This window comes from Somniosus microcephalus, chromosome 11, assembly GCF_052327205.1.
Source record: "Somniosus microcephalus isolate GS21.2 chromosome 11, FLI_Smic_1.0, whole genome shotgun sequence".
Classification (NCBI taxonomy): domain Eukaryota; kingdom Metazoa; phylum Chordata; class Chondrichthyes; order Squaliformes; family Somniosidae; genus Somniosus; species Somniosus microcephalus.
Window position 1 is genome coordinate 4,505,338 of NC_140997.1, and position 22,478 is coordinate 4,527,815.

Sequence of the window (22,478 nt, forward strand, 5' to 3'; positions counted from 1 at the left end):
ACTAACAATGACAATAAAAGTTGATTTGATTTGATTGATTTGACCCTTTATTAACTTTTATCTCTATCCATATGGATTCTACTTTTGTCTTTCTGATATCTGCGTCACTTTTTTCTACTGCCATTATGTTATCCCTAATAAGTACAGCTACTCCACCTCCCCTTTCCCCCCCATCTTTTCTAACTATGTTATACCCTGCAATGTTTAATTCCCAGTCCTGATTTTTCTGTAGCCATGTCTCAGTAATCTCTACTTTGCCTGGTTCCTCACAACGCATGATTGCCTCCAGCTCCCCTGCTTTAGTACGGACACTGTGTGCATTGCTGTACAGAGAGTATAACTCATTTTTAATAGGATTTCCTCTCACTTTATTTTTAATCATCTTTTTAGACTCCTGTTCTATAACTCTATTTATTCCCTGGCCATCAATGTCCTCCCTTACTTTATTCTTTCCTATGCTCTCTTTGCCTGTTTTGTTTAGATTTAGGCTGGTTATGTTTCTTGTAGATGCTTGGTTTTGATCTTCCAAAATTCCCTAAATTCTGGAACGTTCCCAATGGATTGGAAGGTCACAAACATAACCCCACTATTCAAGAAAGAAGAGAGAGAAAAAACAGGGAACTACAGGCCAGTTAGCCTGACATCAGTCGTCGGGGAAATGCTGGAATCCATTGTTAAGGAAGTGGTATCGGGGCACTTAGAAAATCATAACATGATTAGGCCGAGTCAACATACTTTTATGAAAGGGAGATCATGTTTGACAAATTTATTAGGGTTTTTTGAGGATGTAACTAACAGGGTAGATAAAGGAGTCCCAATGGATGTAGTATATTTAGATTTCCAAAAGGCATTTGATAAGGCGCCACATAAAAGATTATTACACAAGATTAGGGCTCATGGGGTTGGGGGTAATATAGTAGCGTGGATCGAGGATTGGTTAACGGACAGAAAACAGAGAGTAGGGATAAACGGATCTTTTTCAGGTTGGCAGGCTGTAACTAGTGGGGTGCCGCAAGGGCCCCAGCTATTTACAATCTATATTAATGACCTAGATGAAGGGACCGAGTGTAATGTATCCAAGTTTGCTGATGATACAAAGCTCGGTGGGACAGTAAGCTGTGAGGAGAACTCAGAGTCTGCAAAGGGATATAGATAGACTGAGTGAGTGGGCAGGAAGGTGGCAGATGGAGTATAATGTAGGGAAATGTGTGGTTATTCACTTTGGTAGGAAGAATAGAAAAACAATATTTTTTAAATGGTGAGAAACTTTCAAATGTTGGTGTTCAGAGAGATTTGGGTGTCCTTGTGCAAGAAACACAGAAAGCTAGCATGCAGGTACAGCAAGCAATAAGGAAGGCAAATGGTATGTTGGCCTTTATTGCAAGGGGGTTGGAGTATAAGAGTAAGGAAGTCTTGCTACAATTGTACAGGGCCTTGGTGAGACCACACCTGGAGTACTGGGCACAGTTTTGGTCTCCTTATCTAAGGAAGGATATACCTGCCTTGGAGGCGGTGCAACGAAGGTTCACCAGATTGATTCCTGGGATGAGGGGGTTGTCCTATGATGAGAGATTGTGTCGAATGGGCCGATACTCTCTGGAGTTTAGAAGAATGAGAGGTGATCTCATTGAAACATACAAGATTCTGAGGGGGATTGACAGGGTAGATGCTGAGAGGTTGTTTCCCCCTGGCTGGAGTGTCTAGAACTAGGGGGCACAGTCTCAGGATAAGAGGTCGGCCATTTAAGACCAACATGAGGAGGAATTTCTTCACTGAGGGTTGCGAACATTTGGAATTCTCTACCCCAGAGGGCTGTGAATGCTGAGTCTTTGAGTATATTCAAGGCTGAGATCGATAGATTTTTGGGGGGAGAAATTCGGTGTCACTCTGGGGCGCAATTATCGGCCGGGTGCAAAGTTTACTGCCTGGTGCTGATTATCACCTCCGACTGCAAACTTGGCTTCTATTGCCCCTGGAGGTGATTGGAGTGCTAAATCAGGTGCTACACACCTCGCTTAAGGCGCTAACGCCGAGGAGCGAGGCGCTACCTCAGAGCGCTGGCGAAGCTCATGTGATGTCAGTCAGCAATGGAACACAGACACACTGGCGCCGGCCAGTTCTTAAAGGGGAGGGTCGATCTTGCTCTCCAGCCACACCCTGCTCATTGCAGCCTTGAATCTCGGCCTGGAGAGACCTGTACATCAAATCTGCTGGAAAGAACAATGGAGAGGCCCAGGGAAAGAGCTCAGAGTGCAGCCCCCATAGTCTCTTCTAAATCAGTGCAAGGAAGATCAAATCAAAATGAACCTGCAAAGTGCTGCTCAGTACCCAAAACTCCTTCGCACAGCATTGAATCTCTCCAGAAGTCTCTCTCTCTCAGAATGCGTTGGGCAAAAATGTCACTGACAAAAAAGGCAGGAAGCGGCCGCCTTTAAATAGCGCTCCCCCAGTCCCCTCCCGACTGCATAACGCTCCCCTCAACCTGATGGGGGAGATGCAATGGGTGGGTAGAGTCCATGATAGGGGAGATTGTACTTGGGGTGTGGGAGGAAATTCAATGGGTGGGTAGAGTCTGTGATAGGGGAGTGTATATGGGCAGTGGGAGGAGATTCAATGGGTGGGTAGAGTCCATGATAGGGGAGATTGTACATGTGGTGTGGGAGGAGATTCAAAGGGTGGGTAGAGTCCATGATAGGGGAGAGTGTACATGGGGTGTGGGAGGAGATTAAATGGGTGGGTAGAGTCTGTGATAGGGGAGAGTGTACATGGGGTGTGGGAGGAGATTCAATGGGTGGGTAGAGTCCATGATAGGGGAGAGTGTACATGGGGTGCGGGAGGAGACTCAATGGGTGGGTAGAGCCCATGATAGGGGAGAGTGTACATGGGGTGTGGGAGGAGATTCAATGGGTGGGGAGAGTCTGTGATAGGGGAGATTGTACATGGGGTGTGGGAGGAGATTCAATGGGTGGGTAGAGTCTGTGATAGTGGAGAGTGTCCATGGGGTGTGGGAGGAGATTCAATGGGTGGGTAGAGTCCATGATAGGGGAGAGTGTACATGGGGTGTGGGAGGAGATTCATTGGGTGGGTAGAGTCCATGATGGGGGAGATTGTACATGGGGTGTGGGAGGAGATTCAATAAGTGGGTAGAGTCCATGATAGGGGAGAGTGTACATGGGCTGTGGGAGGAGATTCAATGGGTGGGTAGAGTCCATGATAGTGGAAATTGTACATGGGGTGTGGGAGGAGATTCAATGGGTGGGTAGAGTCCATGATAGGGGAGAGTGTACATGGGGTGTGGGAGGTGATTCAATGGGTGGGTAGAGTCCGTGATAGGGGAGATTGTACATGGGGTGTGGGAGGAGATTCATTGGGTGGGTAGAGTCCATGATAGGGGAGATTGTACATGGGGTGTGGGAGGTGATTCAATGGGTGGGTAGAGTCCATGATAGGGGAGATTGTACATGGGGTGTGGGAGGTGATTCAATGGGTGGGTAGAGTCCATGATAGGGGCGATTGTACATGGGGTGTGGGAGGAGATTCAATGGGTGGGTGGAGCCCATGATAGGGGAGAGTGTACATGGGGTGTGGGAGGAGATTCAATGGGTGGGTAGAGTCTGTGATAGGGGAGAGTGTACATGGGGTGTGGGAGGAGATTCAATGGGTGGGTAGAGTCCATGATAGGGGAGAGTGTACATGGGGTGTGGGAGGAGATTCAATGGGTGGGTAGAGTCTGTGATAGGGGAGAGTGTACATGGGGTGTGGGAGGAGATTCAATGGGTGGGTAGAGTCCATGATAGGGGAGATTGTACATGGGGTGTGGGAGGAGATTCAATGGGAGGGTAGAGTCCATGATAGGGGAGATTGTACATGGGGTGTGGGAGGAGATTCAATGGGTGGGTAGAGTCTGTGATAGGGGAGAGTGTACATGGGCTGTGGGAGGAGATTCAATGGGTGGGTAGAGTCTGTGATAGGGGAGAGTGTAAATGGGGTGTGGGAGGAGATTCAATGGGTGGGTAGAGCCCATGATAGGGGGGATTGTACATGGGGTGTGGGAGGAGATTCAATGGGTGGGTAGAGTCCATGATAGGGGAGAGTGTACATGGGGTGTGGGAGGAGATTCAATGGGAGGGTAGAGTCCATGATAGGGGAGATTGTACATGGGGTGTGGGAGGAGATTCAATGGGTGGGTAGAGTCCGTGATAGGGGAGAGTGTACATGGGCTGTGGGAGGAGATTCAATGGGTGGGTAGAGTCTGTGATAGGGGAGATTGTACATGGGCTGTGGGAGGAGATTCAATGGGTGGGTAGAGTCTGTGATAGGGGAGAGTGTAAATGGGGTGTGGGAGGAGATTCAATGGGTGGGTAGAGCCCATGATAGGGGGGATTGTACATGGGGTGTGGGAGGAGATTCAATGGGTGGGTAGAGCCAATGATAGGGGAGAGTGTCCATGGGCTGTGGGAGGAGTGGATTTTGAGGTCTGAATGGTCTTTTCTTGTTCAGTGCTCCCTTTCCTTCCCATTTCTATCTCCAGGTGTTCTCGGCTAGAATATTCCAATTGGAGTTTCTTGTAGAACCCAAAACCTGCATCCAATCACTGTTAAGCTTTTAGTGAGTGTCATGAGTAATTTAGTCCTATTAGAACCAATGGTGCAGAAGGAAACTCATTAATTTGAAGAGAATTCCCCATAACTCAGGAATCCTAATTTATCTATCCATCACACAGAGGATGTCCTGATATAGAAATTAGGGATCAGCTCATAGTGAATTATGCTAATTGAAGGCAATTTACAGATGTAGGTTCACAAATGAAGTCAGAAACGACATATCTTATCACTTTGACACTTGAATCATATATTAGCTATGCTGTTGTGGATTATGTATTAACGTGAGTTATCCTAATTGGGTTAATCTGAAAATAACAAGGTGACTATAAGTCAGAAACCCACCATAATGTAATTTACAGGGTGGATTAATAATACAATTACAAGTAATTCTATCAACCACTCTTGCCACATCACTTCTCCATGCAAATTACAACTAAGGGTGGCTTCATTGCATTTATCTTTCCTTTTCTCTTTGATGACACAGTCTGTTTGATTTTACTCAGCAGCTGCAGTATGCTCTGCTGATGTGACTGACCCTTCGTTGCGCGTTCTAGTATCTGTCCCATTCCTTACTGTCTCACAGTGCTGATCCAGGGACCCTTGAGAGCTGTGTGTTTGTACTTTGACATATCGGACTGTTTCCTTGGATTGATCGTTCGTTTAGTTGCAGTGGTTGGCCTCCTCACATCTGCATTGGTTAGCTTTAATTCCTGCAAAATTACTATCAATCATTTCCAGGTTTACATAGATACATAGAAGATAGGAGCAGGAGTAGGCCATTTGGCCCCTCGAGCCTCCTCCGCCATTCAACGAGATCATGGCTGATCTTCCAAATTCAGTACCCTGTCCCTGCCTTCTCCCCATATCCCTTGATCCCTTTAGCCTTAAGAAATATATCCAACTCCTTCTTGAATATATTTAATGAATTGGCCTCCACTGCCATCTGTGGTAGAGAATTCCACAGGTTCACCACTCTCTGGGTGAAGAAATTCCTCCTCATCTCCGTCCTAAATGGCTTACCCCTTATCCTTAGACTGTGACCCCTGGTTCAGGATTCCCCCGCCATCGGGAGCAGCCTTCCTGCATCTAGTCTGTCTAGTCCTGTTAGAATTTTTTATAAGTTTCAATGAGATCCCCTCTTATTCTTCTAAACTCCAGCGAGTATAAGCCCAATCGACCCAATCTCTCCTCATACATCATTCCTGCCATCCCAGGTATCAGCCTGGTGAATCTTCGCTGCACTCCTTCCATGGCAAGAACATCCTTCCTCAGATAAGACGACCAAAACTGCACACAATACTCAAGGTGTGGTCTCACCAAGGCCCTGTACAACTGCAGCAAGACATCCTTGTTCCTGTACTCAAACCCTCTCGCTACGAAGGCCAACATACCATTTGCCTTCTTAACCGCCTGCTGCACCTGCATGCTTACCTTCAGCGACTGGTGCACAAGGACACCCAGGTCTCGTTGCACTTCCCCTTTTCCCAATCTATTGCCGTTCAGATAATAATCTGCCTTCCTGTTTTTGACACCAAAGTGGATAACCTCACATTTATCCACGTTATATTGCATCTGCCATGCTTCTGCGCAATCACCCAACCTGTCCAAATCATACTTGGAGTTTCTCGGCATCCTCCTCACAGCACACACGCCCACCCAGCTTTGTGTCGTCTGAAAACTTGGAGATATTACATCTAGTTCCCTCGTCTAGATCATTTATATATATTGTGAATAGCTGGGGTCCTAGGACCGATCCCTGCGGTACCCCACTAGTCACTGCTTGCCACTCGGAAAAAGACCCGTTTATTGCAACTCTTTGCTTTCTGTCCGCCAACCAGTTCTCTATCCAAGTCAATACCTTGCCCCCAGTCCCATGTGCCTTAACTTTACATGCTAATCTCTTATGCGTGACCTTATCGAAAGCCTTAACCAATACAACCCTAGCAGGCAGAGTAATTTGGAGTTGGGGTGGGTGTTTATGGTAACACAGCTGGAACTCAGCATAATGACAATCGGAAGACCCTTAAAAATAGCCCGTGGCCCATGTTTCCCCGTGCTGTTCGAGGGCACGACTCATTCAGGCTCTGCACCGTCTGCAGATGTGGAACGGGGCTAAAACGTGAGACCTAATTTGACACAATTCTCCAGGTTTAGCGCAGGATAATCTCTCAGGTTCAGCATCACTGATCTCTCCCACAAGGGACCCCACGCTCCCTATGCTCTGGAGTGAGCCTTTCACTGCCCAATGTGTGATTAAATGATAGTGTGACCCAGCCATTGTAAGAGAAGGCCCTTGTTCCACAGACTGGGTACTGAAATATTTCAGGCGCTGCTGCTCGCAATCTCCTCTCTTCACAAATGGTGGGTTGAAAGTTAATTTATTGAGATGACGCAAAAAGCTGGTTTATTTTATCTATATATATAAAAGGATACTTCTATCTGTCATTCCGTCTGTCTGTCTGTCTTGAATTAACTCGAAAGTTATAGAGCGTACCTACACGTGCATTACGTCGAAAGAAAGCTGACGATTCCAGAACCGCCCTAAGCATATTTACATTTCAGCCGGACAAAAATTGCGCCCGCGGTATCCAAAAAACGTTCAACATTCCGCTCATTATCCGCTCATTAGCATCGAGTGACGTTGAGGTCGACCAATCGTACGGCGGGTTCCTGGCGTTTGCAGCCGGGCCCTCCTACGGTCGAGTGATGGGACGATTGACCAATCCTACGCTTCGGTGACCTGACGGTCCACCAATCGGTGCCTGTGTGGGCGGGCCTTATCGTTCTGAACCAAGGTGAGTCGCCGCCGTCTTGATTCCAAACTTTTCATTTCTTTTTCCCGCTTTCTGCGTGTTTCTTTTCAAATCTACAATTCCAGCAAAAAAAAAGTTGCTTTTAAAAGACAAATTGTTTTTTTAAAAAGTTAATTAATTTGTAAATCTTTTGTCTAACCTCTATAATTTTCCTACCTTCCACCGTTTTTCCAGGCCTCAAAGCCTGGGCGTCTGTTAACCAGCCACGCCCGAGCTACGCGCCTCCCGTCGCGATCGACAAAAGGCCAGTGATCGCCGCCATCTTTGTGAAGGCTGGAGGGGGTGGGCCTGAGCCGAGCGTCGCCACCGCCGCCATCTTAGTAAAGGCGGGTGGGGCGGGAGTCAGCGTCCGCGTCATCTTCTGCCTGGAGCGCGACTTGAGTCTGGCCAGGCCTCACATGGTAGGTTGCGCGGTGGCGTCTCTCTGGTCTTGAAGCCGGCTCGGGCGGGGACATCGGGAGATCGTGGGGGCGGGACATTGGGAGATCCGGGGGCGGGACATCGGGAGATCGGGGGGGCGGGACATCAGGAGATCAGGGGGCGGGTCATCGGGAGATCGGGGGACGGGAGATCGGGGACGGGAGATTGGGGGCGTGACATCGGGAGATCGGGGGGCGGGAGATTGGTGGGCGGCACATTGGGAGATCGCGGGGTGGGACGTCGGGAGATCGGGGGCGGGACGTCGGGAGATCGGGGGCGGGACGTCGGGAGATCGGGGGCGGGACGTCGGGAGATCGGGGGGCGGGACATCGGGGGGCGGGACATCGGGGGGCAGGAGATCGGGAGATTGGGGGGCGGGGCTAGGGGACTCCCGCTCTCCCCCTCCTCTCCCCCTTCCCCTCCCCCCTCCCCTCTCCCCTTTCTCCCCCCTCCCCCTCCCCCTCCCCTGCCTCCCCACCCTCCCTCCCCACCCCTCCCCCTCCCATTGCTCCCCCCTCCCCCTCCCCTTCCTCCCCCCTCCACTCCCTCCCCTTCCTCCCCCCACCCCCTCCACTTCCTCCCCCCTCCCCCTCCCCTTCCTACCCCCTTCCTCCCCTCCCCCTCTCCCTCTCCTCGCCCCCTCCCCCTCCCGTCCACCCCCTCCCCTCCCCCCCTCCCACCCCCCCTTCTCCCACACCCTCGACCCCTCCCCTCCCCCTCCCTCCCACCCCTCACCACCTCCTCCCTCCCCCTCCCACCTCCCTCCCTCCACCCCCTCCCTCCCCACTCACCCCCTCCCCCTCCCCCTTCCCCTTCCCCCTCCCCCCTTCCCCTTCCCCCTCCCCCCCTTCCCCTTCCCCCTCCCCCCTTCCCCCAGTCGCTGACTCTCTTTCCCCCAGTCGCTCTCTCTCTTCCCCCCAGTCGCGCTCTCTCTTCCCCCCCCCCAGTCTGGCGCTCTCTCTCCCTCTCTTCCAACAACAACATGCCCTCGAAAAAGCCTCGGCACCGCCGGGCACTCCAGCTAGTATGAAATATATGAATGAACAGATTTTGCAAAGGGTACAATTGATTGCCTAAACTTCTCAGCTATGCAAAATAATAAAGATCCAACACTAATAACCCTTAATACCAAGGGTCCTTCCTCGATTTAAGTTATTCAAAGCTTGTTTGTCCAGTTTCTTAAAATGCAGGTAACTCCCTGTAGCTACATGCCAGAATACAGCTCAGCCTGTAGGTAGGATGTTCCACCGCTGTATTGCTCCCACTGCGAAGAACACTCACTGCTCTACCACATGGAAATGAGGGCTGGAAAGTAAGGCCCATCGCACTGCCGTCTGCCCTTGTCATGGTCCAAGAGTGTGACAGGAATGTATGTGAACCACTGTCCCAGGGTGTGAAAGGACAGTGCATGACACACTGTGCAAGAATGTGAAAGGGCCGTGTGTGACCAAATGTCCCAGAGTGTGACCGGACCGTGTGTGACCCACTGTCCCAGAGTCTGAAAGGACATTATGTGGCCCACTGTCCCAGAGTGTGAAAGGACAGTGTGTGACCCACTGTCCCAGAGTGTGAAAGGATAGTGTCTGACCCACTGTCCCAGAGTGTGAAAGGACAGTGTGTGACCCACTGCCCCAGAGTGTGGAAGGACAGTGTCTGACCCACTGTCCCAGAGTGTGAAAGGACAGTGTCTGTCCCACTGTCCCAGCGTGTGAAAGGACAGTGTCTGGCCCACTGTCCCAGAGTATGAAAGGACAGTGTCTGTCCCACTGTCCCAGAGTGTGAAAGGACAGTGTCTGACACACTGTCCCAGAGTGTGAAAGGACAGTGTGTGACCCACCGTCCCAGAGTGTGAAACGACAGTGTCTGACCCACTGTCCCAGAGTGTGAAAGGACAGTGTGTGACCCACTGACCCAGAGTCTGAAAGGACAGTGTGTGACCCACTGTCCCAGAGTGTTAAACGGTAATGTCTGACCCACTGTCCCAGAGTTTGAAAGGACAGTGTCTGGCCTTCTGTCCCAGTGTGTGAAAGGCCAGTGTGTCACTCACTGTCCTAGAGTGTGAAAAGACAGATTCTGACCCACTGTCCCAGAGTGTGAAAGGCCAGTGTCAGACCTTCTGTCCCAGAGTGTGAAAGGACAGTGTGTGACCCTCTGTCCCAGAGTGTGAAATGACAGTATGTCACTCGTTGTCCCAGAGTGTGAAAGGACAGTGTGTGACCCACCATCCCAGAGTGTGAAAGCACAGTGTGTGTCCCACTGTCCCAGAGTGTGAAAGGACAGTGGGTGACCCACTGTCCCAGAGTGTGAAACGACAGTGTCTGACCCACTGTCCCAGAGTGTGAAAGGATAGTGTCTGACCCACAGTCCCAGAGTGTGAAAGGACAGTTTCTGACACACTGTCCCAGAGTGTGAAAGGACAGTGTGTGATCCACTGTCCCAACGTGCGAAAGGACAGTGTCTGACCCAGTGCCCCGGAGTGTGAAAGGACAGTGTCTGACCCACTGTCCCGGAGTGTGAAAGGACAGTGTCTGACAAATTGTCCGAGAGTGTGAAAGGACATTGTGTGACCCACTGTCCCAGAGTGCGAAAGGACAGTGTGTGACCCACTGTCCCAGACTGTGAAAGGACAGTGTATGACCCACTGTCCCAGAGTGTTAAAGGACAGTGTCTGAGCAACTGAACCAGAGTGTGAAAGGTTAGTGTTTGACCCACTGTCCCAGAGTCTGAAAGGACAGTGTGTGACCCACTGTCCCAGAGTGTTAAACGGTAATGTCTGACCCACTGTCCCAGAGTTTGAAAGGACAGTGTCTGGCCTTCTGTCCCAGTGTGTGAAAAGCCAGTGTGTCACTCACTGTCCTAGAGTGTGAAAAGACAGATTCTGACCCACTGTCCCAGAGTGTGAAAGGCCAGTGTCAGACCTTCTGTCCCAGAGTGTGAAAGGACAGTGTGTGACCCTCTGTCCCAGAGTGTGAAATGACAGTATGTCACTCGCTGTCCCAGAGTGTGAAAGGACAGTGTGTGACCCACCATCCCAGAGTGTGAAAGCGCAGTGTGTGTCCCACTGTCCCAGAGTGTGAAAGGACAGTGGGTGACCCACTGTCCCAGAGTGTGAAACGACAGTGTCTGACCCACTGTCCCAGAGTGTGAAAGGATAGTGTCTGACCCACAGTCCCAGAGTGTGAAAGGACAGTTTCTGACACACTGTCCCAGAGTGTGAAAGGACAGTGTGTGATCCACTGTCCCAGAGTGGGAAAGGACAGTGTCTGACCCACTGTCCCAGAGTGTGAAAGGAGAGTGTCTGACCCACTGTCCCAACGTGTGAAAGGACAGTGTCTGACCCACTGTCCCGGAGTGTGAAAGGACAGTGTCTGACAAACTGTCCGAGAGTGTGAAAGGACATTGTGTGACCCACTGTCCCAGAGTGCGAAAGGACAGTGTGTGACCCACTGTCCCAGAGTGTGAAAGGACAGTGTATGACCCACTGTCCCAGAGTGTGAAAGGACAGTGTCTGAGCAACTGAACCAGAGTGTGAAAGGATAGTGTTTGACCCACAGTCCCAGAGTGTGAAAGGACAGTGTCTGACCCACTGTCCCAGAGTGTGAAAGGATAGTGTCTGAACCACTTTCACAGAGTTTGAAAGGACAGTTTGTGACCACTGTCCCAGAGTGTGAAAGGATAGTCTGTGACCCACTGTCCCAGAGTGTGAAAGGACATTGTGGAACACACTGTCCCAGAATGTGAAAGGACAGTTGCTGACCCACTGTCCCAGAGTGTGAAAGGATAGTGTCTGAACCACTGTCCCAGATTGTGAAAGGACAGTGTCTGACACACTGTCCCAGAGTGGTAATGGACAGTGTCTCACCCACTGTCCCAGAGTTTGAAAGGACAGTGTCTGGCCTTCTGTCCCAGTGTGTGAAAGGCCAGTGTGTCACTCATTGTCCTAGAGTGTGAAAAGACAGATTCTGACCCACTGTCCCAGAGTGTGAAAGGCCAGTGTCAGACGTTCTGTCCCAGAGTGTGAAAGGACAGTGTGTGACCCTCTGTCCCAGAGTGTGAAATGACAGTATGTCACTCGCTGTCCCAGAGTGTGAAAGGACAGTGTGTGACCCACCATCCCAGAGTGTGAAAGCACAGTGTGTGTCCCACTGTCCCAGAGTGTGAATGGACAGTGTGTGACCCATTGCCCCAGAGTGTGAAACGACAGTGTCTGGCCCACTGTCCCAGAGTGTGAAAGGATAGTGTCTGACCCACAGTCCCAGAGTCTGAATGGACAGTTTCTGACCCACTGTCCCAGAGTGCGAAAGGACAGTATGTGACTCACTGTCCCAGAGTGTGAAAGGACAGTGTCTGACCCACTGTCCCAGATGTGAAAGGACAGTGTCTGAACCACTGTCCCAGAGTGTGAAAGGATAGTGTCTGACCCACAGTCCCAGAGTGTGATAGGGCAGTTTCTGACCCACTGTCCCAAAGTGTGAAAGGACAGTGTCTGACCCAGTGCCCCGGAGTGTGAAAGGACAGTGTCTGACCCACTGTCCCGGAGTGTGAAAGGACAGTGTCTGACAAACTGTCCGAGAGTGTGAAAGGACATTGTGTGACCCACTGTCCCAGAGTGCGAAAGGACAGTGTGTGACCCACTGTCCCAGAGTGTGAAAGGACAGTGTATGACCCACTGTCCCAGAGTGTGAAAGGACAGTGTCTGAGCAACTGAACCAGAGTGTGAAAGGATAGTGTTTGACCCACAGTCCCAGAGTGTGAAAGGATAGTGTCTGAAACACTTTCCCAGAGTGTGAAAGGACAGTTTGTGACCACTGTCCCAGAGTGAGAAAGGATAGTCTGTGACCCACTGCTCCAGAGTGTGAAAGGACCGTGCGTGACCCACTGTCCCAGAGTGTGAAAGGACATTGTGGAACACACTGTCGCAGAATGTGAAAGGACAGTGTCTGACCCACTGTCCCAGAGTGTGAAAGGACAGTATCTGACACACTGTCCCAGAGTGGTAATGGACAGTGTCTGACCCACTGTCCCAGAGTGTGAAAGGACAGTGTGTGACCCAATGTCCCAGAGTGTGAAAGGACAGTGTATGACCCACTGTCCCAGAGTGTGAAAGGACAGTGTCTGAGCAACTGAACCAGAGTGTGAAAGGATAGTGTTTGACCCACAGTCCCAGAGTGTGAAAGGATAGTGTCTGACCCACTGTCCCAGAGTGTGAAAGGACAGTGTCTGACACACTGTCCCAGAGTGGTAATGGACAGTGTCTGACCCACTGTCCCAGAGTATGAAAGGACAGTGTCTGACCTGCTTTCCCAGTGTGTGAAATTACAGGGTGTCAGTCGCTGTCCCAGAGTGTGAAAGCACAGTGTGTGACCCACTGTCCAAGAGTGTGAAAGGACAGTGTCTGACCAACTGTCCCAGAGTGTGAATGGACCATGTGTGACCCACTGTCCCAGAGTGCGAAAGGACAGTGTGTGACCAACTGTCCCAGAGTGAGAAAGGACAGTGTGTGACCAACTGTCCCAGAGTGTGAAAGGACAGTGTGTGACCAACTGTCCCAGAGTGTGAAAGGACAGTGTCTGGCCTTCTGTCCCAGTGTGTGAAAGGCCAGTGTGTCACTCACTGTCCTAGAGTGTGAAAAGAGAGATTCTGACCCACTGTCCCAGAGTGTGAAAGGCCAGTGTCAGACCTTCTGTCCCAGAGTGTGAAAGGACAGTGTGTGACCCTCTGTCACAGAGTGTGAAATGACAGTGTGTCACTCGCTGTCCCAGAGTGTGAAAGGACAGTGTGTGACCCACAATCCCAGAGTGTGAAAGGACAGTGTGTGTCCCACAGTCCCAGAGTGTGAAAGGACAGTGTGTGACCCACTGTCCCAGAGTGTGAAAGGACAGTGTGTGACCCAGTGTCCCAGAGTGTGAAAGGATAGTGTCTGACACACAGTCCCAGAGTGTGAAAGGACAGTGCCTGACCTTCTGTTCCAGTGAGTGAAAGGCCAGTGTGTCACTCGCAGTCCCAGAGTGTGAAAGGACAGTTTTTGACCCACTGTCGCAGAGTGTGAAACGACAGTGTATGACCCACTGTCCCAGAGTGTGAAAGGACAGTGTCTGAGCAACTGAACCAGAGTGTGAAAGGATAGTGTTTGACCCACTGTCCCAGAGTCTGAAAGGACAGTGTGTGACCCACTGTCCCAGAGTGTTAAACGGTAATGTCTGACCCACTGTCCCAGAGTTTGAAAGGACAGTGTCTGGCCTTCTGTCCCAGTGTGTGAAAAGCCAGTGTGTCACTCACTGTCCTAGAGTGTGAAAAGACAGATTCTGACCCACTGTCCCAGAGTGTGAAAGGCCAGTGTCAGACCTTCTGTCCCAGAGTGTGAAAGGACAGTGTGTGACCCTCTGTCCCAGAGTGTGAAATGACAGTATGTCACTCGCTGTCCCAGAGTGTGAAAGGACAGTGTGTGACCCACCATCCCAGAGTGTGAAAGCGCAGTGTGTGTCCCACTGTCCCAGAGTGTGAAAGGACAGTGGGTGACCCACTGTCCCAGAGTGTGAAACGACAGTGTCTGACCCACTGTCCCAGAGTGTGAAAGGATAGTGTCTGACCCACAGTCCCAGAGTGTGAAAGGACAGTTTCTGACACACTGTCCCAGAGTGTGAAAGGACAGTGTGTGATCCACTGTCCCAGAGTGGGAAAGGACAGTGTCTGACCCACTGTCCCAGAGTGTGAAAGGAGAGTGTCTGACCCACTGTCCCAACGTGTGAAAGGACAGTGTCTGACCCACTGTCCCGGAGTGTGAAAGGACAGTGTCTGACAAACTGTCCGAGAGTGTGAAAGGACATTGTGTGACCCACTGTCCCAGAGTGCGAAAGGACAGTGTGTGACCCACTGTCCCAGAGTGTGAAAGGACAGTGTATGACCCACTGTCCCAGAGTGTGAAAGGACAGTGTCTGAGCAACTGAACCAGAGTGTGAAAGGATAGTGTTTGACCCACAGTCCCAGAGTGTGAAAGGACAGTGTCTGACCCACTGTCCCAGAGTGTGAAAGGATAGTGTCTGAACCACTTTCACAGAGTTTGAAAGGACAGTTTGTGACCACTGTCCCAGAGTGTGAAAGGATAGTCTGTGACCCACTGTCCCAGAGTGTGAAAGGACATTGTGGAACACACTGTCCCAGAATGTGAAAGGACAGTTGCTGACCCACTGTCCCAGAGTGTGAAAGGATAGTGTCTGAACCACTGTCCCAGATTGTGAAAGGACAGTGTCTGACACACTGTCCCAGAGTGGTAATGGACAGTGTCTCACCCACTGTCCCAGAGTTTGAAAGGACAGTGTCTGGCCTTCTGTCCCAGTGTGTGAAAGGCCAGTGTGTCACTCATTGTCCTAGAGTGTGAAAAGACAGATTCTGACCCACTGTCCCAGAGTGTGAAAGGCCAGTGTCAGACGTTCTGTCCCAGAGTGTGAAAGGACAGTGTGTGACCCTCTGTCCCAGAGTGTGAAATGACAGTATGTCACTCGCTGTCCCAGAGTGTGAAAGGACAGTGTGTGACCCACCATCCCAGAGTGTGAAAGCACAGTGTGTGTCCCACTGTCCCAGAGTGTGAATGGACAGTGTGTGACCCATTGCCCCAGAGTGTGAAACGACAGTGTCTGGCCCACTGTCCCAGAGTGTGAAAGGATAGTGTCTGACCCACAGTCCCAGAGTCTGAATGGACAGTTTCTGACCCACTGTCCCAGAGTGCGAAAGGACAGTATGTGACTCACTGTCCCAGAGTGTGAAAGGACAGTGTCTGACCCACTGTCCCAGATGTGAAAGGACAGTGTCTGAACCACTGTCCCAGAGTGTGAAAGGATAGTGTCTGACCCACAGTACCAGAGTGTGATAGGGCAGTTTCTGACCCACTGTCCCAAAGTGTGAAAGGACAGTGTCTGACCCAGTGCCCCGGAGTGTGAAAGGACAGTGTCTGACCCACTGTCCCGGAGTGTGAAAGGACAGTGTCTGACAAACTGTCCGAGAGTGTGAAAGGACATTGTGTGACCCACTGTCCCAGAGTGCGAAAGGACAGTGTGTGACCCACTGTCCCAGAGTGTGAAAGGACAGTGTATGACCCACTGTCCCAGAGTGTGAAAGGACAGTGTCTGAGCAACTGAACCAGAGTGTGAAAGGATAGTGTTTGACCCACAGTCCCAGAGTGTGAAAGGATAGTGTCTGAAACACTTTCCCAGAGTGTGAAAGGACAGTTTGTGACCACTGTCCCAGAGTGAGAAAGGATAGTCTGTGACCCACTGCTCCAGAGTGTGAAAGGACCGTGCGTGACCCACTGTCCCAGAGTGTGAAAGGACATTGTGGAACACACTGTCGCAGAATGTGAAAGGACAGTGCCTGACCCACTGTCCCAGAGTGTGAAAGGACAGTATCTGACACACTGTCCCAGAGTGGTAATGGACAGTGTCTGACCCACTGTCCCAGAGTGTGAAAGGACAGTGTGTGACCCAATGTCCCAGAGTGTGAAAGGACAGTGTATGACCCACTGTCCCAGAGTGTGAAAGGACAGTGTCTGAGCAACTGAACCAGAGTGTGAAAGGATAGTGTTTGACCCACAGTCCCAGAGTGTGAAAGGATAGTGTCTGACCCACTGTCCCAGAGTGTGAAAGGACAGTGTCTGACACACTGTCCCAGAGTGGTAATGGACAGTGTCTGACCCACTGTCCCAGAGTATGAAAGGACAGTGTCTGACCTGCTTTCCCAGTGTGTGAAATTACAGGGTGTCAGTCGCTGTCCCAGAGTGTGAAAGCACAGTGTGTGACCCACTGTCCAAGAGTGTGAAAGGACAGTGTCTGACACACTGTCCCAGAGTGTGAATGGACCATGTGTGACCCACTGTCCCAGAGTGCGAAAGGACAGTGTGTGACCAACTGTCCCAGAGTGAGAAAGGACAGTGTGTGACCAACTGTCCCAGAGTGTGAAAGGACAGTGTGTGACCAACTGTCCCAGAGTGTGAAAGGACAGTGTCTGGCCTTCTGTCCCAGTGTGTGAAAGGCCAGTGTGTCACTCACTGTCCTAGAGTGTGAAAAGAGAGATTCTGACCCACTGTCCCAGAGTGTGAAAGGCCAGTGTCAGACCTTCTGTCCCAGAGTGTGAAAGGACAGTGTGTGACCCTCTGTCACAGAGTGTGAAATGACAGTGTGTCACTCGCTGTCGCAGAGTGTGAAAGGACAGTGTGTGACCCACAATCCCAGAGTGTGAAAGGACAGTGTGTGTCCCACAGTCCCAGAGTGTGAAAGGACAGTGTGTGACCCACTGTCCCAGAGTGTGAAAGGACAGTGCGTGACCCACTGTCCCAGAGTGTGAAAGGATAGTGTCTGACACACAGTCCCAGAGTGTGAAAGGACAGTGCCTGACCTTCTGTTCCAGTGAGTGAAAGGACAGTTTGTCACTCGCAGTCCCAGAGTGTGAAAGGACAGTTTTTGACCCACTGTCGCAGAGTGTGAAAGGACAGTGTGTGACCCACTGTCACAGAGTGTGAAAGGTCAGTGTCTGACACACTGTCCCAGAGTGTGATAGGACAGTGTGTGAAACACGGTCCCAGAGTGTGAAAGGACAGTGTGTGACCCACTGTCCCAGAGTGTGAAAGGTCAGTGTCTGACACACTGTCCCAGAGTGTGATAGGACAGTGTGTGACCCACGGTCCCAGAGTGTGAAAGGACAGTGTATGACCCACTGTCCCAGAGTGTGAAAAGACAGTGTCTGAGCAACTGAACCAGAGTGTGAAAGGATAGTGTTTGACCCACAGTCCCAGAGTGTGAAAGGACAGTGTCTGACCCACTGTCCCAGAGTGTGAAAGGATAGTGTCTGAACCACTTTCACAGAGTTTGAAAGGACAGTTTGTGACCACTGTCCCAGAGTGTGAAAGGATAGTCTGTGACCCACTGTCCCAGAGTGTGAAAGGACATTGTGGAACACACTGTCCCAGAATGTGAAAGGACAGTTGCTGACCCACTGTCCCAGAGTGTGAAAGGATAGTGTCTGAACCACTGTCCCAGATTGTGAAAGGACAGTGTCTGACACACTGTCCCAGAGTGGTAATGGACAGTGTCTGACCCACTGTCCCAGAGTTTGAAAGGACAATGTCTGGCCTTCTGTCCCAGTGTGTGAAAGGCCAGTGTGTCACTCACTGTCCTAGAGTGTGAAAAGACAGATTCTGACCCACTGTCCCAGAGTGTGAAAGGCCAGTGTCAGACGTTCTGTCCCAGAGTGTGAAAGGACAGTGTGAAATGACAGTATGTCACTCGCTGTCCCAGAGTGTGAAAGGACAGTGTGTGACCCACCATCCCAGAGTGTGAAAGCACAGTGTGTGTCCCACTGTCCCAGAGTGTGAATGGACAGTGTGTGACCCATTGCCCCAGAGTGTGAAACGACAGTGTCTGGCCCACTGTCCCAGAGTGTGAAAGGATAGTGTCTGACCCACAGTCCCAGAGTCTGAATGGACAGTTTCTGACCCACTGTCCCAGAGTGCGAAAGGACAGTATGTGACTCACTGTCCCAGAGTGTGAAAGGACAGTGTCTGACCCACTGTCCCAGAGTGCGAAAGGACAGTATGTGACTCACTGTCCCAGAGTGTGAAAGGACAGTGTCTGACCCACTGTCCCAGATGTGAAAGGACAGTGTCTGAACCACTGTCCCAGAGTGTGAAAGGATAGTGTCTGACCCACAGTCCCAGAGTGTGATAGGGCAGTTTCTGACCCACTGTCCCAAAGTGTGAAAGGACAGTGTCTGACCCAGTGCCCCGGAGTGTGAAAGGACAGTGTCTGACCCACTGTCCCGGAGTGTGAAAGGACAGTGTCTGACAAACTGTCCGAGAGTGTGAAAGGACATTGTGTGACCCACTGTCCCAGAGTGCGAAAGGACAGTGTGTGACCCACTGTCCCAGAGTGTGAAAGGACAGTGTCTGAGCAACTGAACCAGAGTGTGAAAGGATAGTGTCTGAAACACTTTCCCAGAGTGTGAAAGGACAGTTTGTGACCACTGTCCCAGAGTGTGAAAGGACAGTGTCTGACCCACTGCCCCAGAGTGTGAAAGGACCGTGCGTGACCCACTGTCCCAGAGTGTGAAAGGACATTGTCTGACCCATTGTCCCAGAGTGTGAAAGGACAGTATCTGACACACTGTCCCAGAGTGGTAATGGACAGTGTCTGACCCACTGTCCCAGAGTGTGAAAGGACAGTGTATGACCCACTGTCCCAGAGTATGAAAGGATAGTGTTTGACCCACAGTCCCAGAGTGTGAAAGGATAGTGTCTGACCCACTGTCCCAGAGTGTGAAAGGACAGTGTCTGACACACTGTCCCAGAGTGGTAATGGACAGTGTCTGACCCACTGTCCCAGAGTATGAAAGGACAGTGTCTGACCTGCTTTCCCAGTGTGTGAAATTACAGGGTGTCAGTCGCTGTCCCAGAGTGTGAAAGCACAGTGTGTGACCCACTGTCCCAGAGTGTGAAAGGACAGTGTCTGACCAACTGTCCCAGAGTGTGAATGGACCATGTGTGACCCACTGTCCCAGAGTGCGAAAGGACAGTGTGTGACCAACTGTCCCAGAGTGAGAAAGGACAGTGTGTGACCAACTGTCCCAGAGTGTGAAAGGACAGTGTGTGACCAACTGTCCCAGAGTGTGAAAGGACAGTGTCTGGCCTTCTGTCCCAGTGTGTGAAAGGCCAGTGTGTCACTCACTGTCCTAGAGTGTGAAAAGAGAGATTCTGACCCACTGTCCCAGAGTGTGAAAGGCCAGTGTCAGACCTTCTGTCCCAGAGTGTGAAAGGACAGTGTGTGACCCTCTGTCAGAGAGTGTGAAATGACAGTGTGTCACTCGCTGTCCCAGAGTGTGAAAGGACAGTGTGTGACCCACAATCCCAGAGTGTGAAAGGACAGTGTGTGTCCCACAGTCCCAGAGTGTGAAAGGACAGTGTGTGACCCACTGTCCCAGAGTGTGAAAGGACAGTGTGTGACCCACTGTCCCAGAGTGTGAAAGGATAGTGTCTGACACACAGTCCCAGAGTGTGAAAGGACAGTGCCTGACCTTCTGTTCCAGTGAGTGAAAGGCCAGTGTGTCACTCACTGTCCTAGAGTGTGAAAAGAGAGATTCTGACCCACTGTCCCAGAGTGTGAAAGGCCAGTGTCAGACCTTCTGTCCCAGAGTGTGAAAGGACAGTGTGTGACCCTCTGTCAGAGAGTGTGAAATGACAGTTTGTCACTCGCAGTCCCAGAGTGTGAAAGGACAGTTTTTGACCCACTGTCGCAGAGTGTGAAAGGACAGTGTGTGACCCACTGTCACAGAGTGTGAAAGGTCAGTGTCTGACACACTGTCCCAGAGTGTGATAGGACAGTGTGTGACCCACGGTCCCAGAGTGTGAAAGGACAGTGTATGACCCACTGTCCCAGAGTGTGAAAGGACAGCGTCTGAGCAACTGGACCAGAGTGTGAAAGGACAGTGTCTGACCCACTGTCCCAGAGTGTGAAAGGATAGTGTCTGAACCACTTTCACAGAGTTTGAAAGGACAGTTTGTGACCACTGTCCCAGAGTGTGAAAGGATAGTCTGTGACCCACTGCCCCAGAGTGTGAAAGGACCGTGCGTGACCCACTGTCCCAGAGTGTGAAATGACAGTGTGTGACCCACTGTCCCAGAGTGTGAAATGACAGTGTGTGACCCACTGTCCCAGAGTGTGAAAGGACATTGTGGAACACACTGTCCCAGAATGTGAAAGGACAGTTGCTGACCCACTGTCCCAGAGTGTGAAAGGATAGTGTCTGAACCACTGTCCCAGATTGTGAAAGGACAGTGTCTGACACACTGTCCCAGAGTGGTAATGGACAGTGTCTGACCCACTGTCCCAGAGTATGAAAGGACAGTGTCTGACCTGCTTTCCCAGTGTGTGAAATTACAGGGTGTCAGTCGCTGTCCCAGAGTGTGAAAGCACAGTGTGTGACCCACTGTCCCAGATTTTGAAAGGACAGTGTCTGGCCTTCTGTCCCAGTGTGTGAAAGGCCAGTGTGTCACTCACTGTCCTAGAGTGTGAAAAGACAGATTCTGACCCACTGTCCCAGAGTGTGAAAGGCCAGTGTCAGACGTTCTGTCCCAGAGTGTGAAAGGACAGTGTGTTACCCTCTGTCCCAGAGTGTGAAATGACAGTATGTCACTCGCTGTCCCAGAGTGTGAAAGGACAGTGTGTGACCCACCATCCCAGAGTGTGAAAGCACAGTGTGTGTCCCACTGTCCCAGAGTGTGAATGGACAGTGTGTGACCCATTGCCCCAGAGTGTGAAACGACAGTGTCTGGCCCACTGTCCCAGAGTGTGAAAGGATAGTGTCTGACCCACAGTCCCAGAGTCTGAATGGACAGTTTCTGACCCACTGTCCCAGAGTGCGAAAGGACAGTATGTGACTCACTGTCCCAGAGTGTGAAAGGACAGTGTCTGCCCCACTGTCCCAGATGTGAAAGGACAGTGTCTGAACCACTGTCCCAGAGTGTGAAAGGATAGTGTCTGACCCACAGTCCCAGAGTGTGATAGGGCAGTTTCTGACCCACTGTCCCAAAGTGTGAAAGGACAGTGTCTGACCCAGTGTCCCGGAGTGTGAAAGGACAGTGTCTGACAAACTGTCCGAGAGTGTGAAAGGACATTGTGTGACCCACTGTCCCAGAGTGCGAAAGGACAGTGTGTGACCCACTGTCCCGGAGTGTGAAAGGACAGTGTCTGACAAAACTGTCCGAGAGTGTGAAAGGACATTGTGTGACCCACTGTCCCAGAGTGCGAAAGGACAGTGTGTGACCCACTGTCCCAGAGTGTGAAAGGACAGTGTATGACCCACTGTCCCAGAGTGTGAAAGGACAGTGTCTGAGCAACTGAACCAGAGTGTGAAAGGATAGTGTTTGACCCACAGTCCAAGAGTGTGAAAGGATAGTGTCTGAAACACTTTCCCAGAGTGTGAAAGGACAGTTTGTGACCACTGTCCCAGAGTGAGAAAGGATAGTCTGTGACCCACTGCCCCAGAGTGTGAAAGGACCGTGCGTGACCCACTGTCCCAGAGTGTGAAAGGACATTGTGGAACACACTGTCCCAGAATGTGAAAGGACAGTGTCTGACCCACTGTCCCAGAGTGTGAAAGGACAGTATCTGACACACTGTCCCAGAGTGGTAATGGACAGTGTCTGACCCACTGTCCCAGAGTGTGAAAGGACAGTGTGTGACCCACTGTCCCAGAGTGTGAAAGGACAGTGTATGACCCACTGTCCCAGAGTGTGAAAGGACAGTGTCTGAGCAACTGAACCAGAGTGTGAAAGGATAGTGTTTGACCCACAGTCCCAGAGTGTGAAAGGATAGTGTCTGACCCACTGTCCCAGAGTGTGAAAGGACAGTGTCTGACACACTGTCCCAGAGTGGTAATGGACAGTGTCTGACCCACTGTCCCAGAGTATGAAAGGACAGTGTCTGACCTGCTTTCCCAGTGTGTGAAATTACAGGGTGTCAGTCGCTGTCCCAGAGTGTGAAAGCACAGTGTGTGACCCACTGTCCCAGAGTGTGAAAGGACAGTGTCTGACCAACTGTCCCAGAGTGTGAATGGACCATGTGTGACCCACTGTCCCAGAGTGCGAAAGGACAGTGTG